General features: G+C 40.4%; 1 pseudogene; it reads right to left on the bottom strand.

The window, feature by feature from the left end:
* Positions 1–1,574: 1,574 nt before the first annotated feature.
* On the bottom strand, positions 1,575–2,541 carry LOC132240253 (V-type proton ATPase subunit D-like; annotated as a pseudogene).
* Positions 2,542–3,050: the final 509 nt, after the last annotated feature.

Genomic DNA, 3,050 nt, shown 5'->3' with positions numbered 1-3,050 from the left:
CCTCAGCAGCCCTGCTCAGTGCAGGTAGACATATGCCTCTGTCTTGTCCTATGGAGTCAATCATCTTGTATTTTGGAGTCCTCTCATATTATGGAGTAAATCCAGTTCATATTAATCACCTTACAGATGGAAAATCTTAGGTTCGGAATGATTGTGTCATTTACCTAATACTGCACAGCTAGTGTCAGATGCAAACCCAGGTCTGTCTCTATCCAACACTGATTTCTTGATCACCCCGCTAAGTAATTCAAGGGAACCCTGCTTGCAGTTGAAGACATCTTTTCCACTGGCTTTCTTTTTAAGTGGCAAATCTTTGCCATGGTGATCAGAATGTGTGGTAGGGTGTACAAATAATGTTAGAGCATTCCCTGATAGTAATTTAAATTAAACAGTCATGTACGGGTAAATTATTTCATTTTTTTTACAGTAGATAAAATATGTTAATTTGTGTAAATGGTCTTCTGGGTGCAGATGCTCACACTGAATGCAGGCTCATCTTAAAAGCCCCCTGTCTTCCATTTGAAGCTTCTTTTACATGCATAGTTTATTTTTCTAATGCTGTCTCAATGTAGGAATCATTTTAAGGAGGCATTTGTGGCTAAATGAAAGAAAAAAAAAAAAAAACAGCTCTCTTGGCTTTGGTAAATATTAATGAGCCGGCGGAAAATCTTGTTACTGAAGTGCTGCGCTCTTTGAGATTTCCCTGCCATCTTGGCCCTTTGTGGGCTCTGCTCCCGGGCTGCCGATTAGCATGCTGGTATGTGTGCTATTGTGAGTTCCGCGGCAGACCCTTGTGTGTGCTGACAGAAGGCTCACCTTGGTCTATTATCAGCAGTGTCTAGGCATCTTAATGATGTTTTGGATTCAAGCAAGGAAAAAACAAATCATTCAGAAATAATTAATCTGACTTATTCATTTCAAAGCTTCATCACCAAATGCACAGTGTTCCTTTCTGGTCATGTATATGTTGTCATCACAATAACAGAGTGAAATCTAATTTATATTAATTTTTGAGTGAGAAGAAGTCCAGAATTTAAATAGTCAATATTCACTCATATACTATATGTACAAAATGATTGCACCACATGTAGAATTTGATTTAGGCACTCTATTTTATTTTAGAAAATGTATTGTGTTCACCCATCCAAACACTTTAAAAAAAATAATAATTTTACTGTTTATACCACAGTCACATGCAAATTGGTACAACTGTTCCATGACAGAGAGAACAAACAGAGACCTGTCATGCAAGGTAAATTAAGGGAAGGCTTTCCTAGAGCTGGAGAAGTACCACAGAAACACAGGATGGCTGCAGCTATGTCAGACAGCAGCGCCAGGGGTGTGAGTGGGTAGGAATGGAGGGTGCTCCTACAGTTGCTGGCCTCCTTGTATTGGCCCGAGACCACTGCTGGTTCCTAAGGTGAATTTCCTAATATGCTTGGTAAGCCGATCACTTGTAACCATTTATAATTGGGGTAGGGTGACGCTTATGCAGAATAAATTCTACAAGTTCCTGGGCAGGTTCTCTAAATCTCATATGTGATCAATGGTTGGTAAATTATGTTTCTGCAAAAGTAATCCCATAAATAGATATCCAGGAGAGTTTTACAGCCAGTGAAATTAGACAAAAAATAAACAGCCAACACGAACCAAACCTAAACACTGAAATAAAATGGTGTCACGTCAGGACTTCTGAAAGAACCAGAGCAGGCAAGATTATTCAAACAGAAGATCCTCATCTTTCTCTTCAGCCCAAAGTTTGGCAGGCTCCGTCACCTCTCCAGCTACCCTCCGTTTCTCCAAGTCCCTCTCCGTTTTTTCCTTGAGAGTCTTTTTCTTCTCCTGTATTTTCTTTAACCTAGAGAACTCTTCTCACTCTCTCTCATCCAGCTCTGCAATGATATAAGCAAGGGTACATTCAATCCTGGGAATGATGACATGTTCAATGGCATTTACATGCCTGTTGGTTATCTTAACAGCTTCATCCAAAGTAACAAAGAAAGTCTACAGCAAGGCAAGTTCCACCAGTAGCTCCACTGCTTTGGCATAGTTCCTCTTTAGTTTAGTTAGCCGGTTGTTCCCCACCTCTGGCTAAACCAGTCAGTTCATAACTGTCAGTTCCTTCATGGTAATGTTCAAATATTGCCAAGGTAACACCCGCTACATTCTTTTTCTTTGCTCAAATCTTCACTTGGGCTTTATTCACATTTTGGATAACTGTGGTGCTGAAGTCCCCTGCTGTGAACTTGGCCTCAGCAAGTGAAAAGGCAGCTTCTCTCATCACTTCACCCATCAACATTTTAGTCTCTGATCTTCTTCAGGATCTGTCGAAATCGAAGAGTTAGGGCATCAGATTTTTTCTTCAAGGAGGTTTCTACCTGTCTGTGCTCCTTTCAATCGAGCCTTCATAATGGTCTGTGCCATTCGCGAGGAAAAGATTTCAATTCGGTCTTTGCCGGACATTCTGAAGATGACTGTTTGGTTTGGTTTCCGGTTGGGCAGTCGTGGTTGCCACAGACCCAGCCACAGTGTCTTCTTCAACCGCAGTCAGTTGGCTTTGTCACTTGCCCCCCCGCCCCCGCATCCAAACACTTTTAAGATTCATTTTTACTTCATAAGTAATAATATTTTTTAAATATATTTTTATTTATTTTAGAGAGGAAGGGAGAGGGAGAAATAGAAACATCAATGATGAGAGAGACTTCCTGATTGGTTGTCTCATGCACGCCCCTTACTGGGGATTGAGCCCACAATCCAGGCATGTGCCCTTGACCTAAATCAAACCTAGGACCCTTCAGTCCACAAGCCAACGCTCTATCCATTGAGCAAAACCGGCTAGGGCAGTAATAATATTTTTTAATGGTGCTGAGTGATAGAGAACTCAGAAAATATAGTATTGGGGTTATTTTTACCTCACTGGTCATTCCTCTAAAACCTGTGTTGTGGGATCACATAATAAAAATTATGAATTTGCCTATTTGCTGATTTTATTATACCAGACACAATAATGAAATGTAAGAAAAAACAAGGACAATTTTCCTAATAACAAA

Source organism: Myotis daubentonii, chromosome 8 (genome assembly GCF_963259705.1).
Source record: "Myotis daubentonii chromosome 8, mMyoDau2.1, whole genome shotgun sequence".
Lineage (NCBI taxonomy): Eukaryota > Metazoa > Chordata > Mammalia > Chiroptera > Vespertilionidae > Myotis > Myotis daubentonii.
This window is presented reverse-complemented; position numbering and strand designations above follow the sequence as displayed.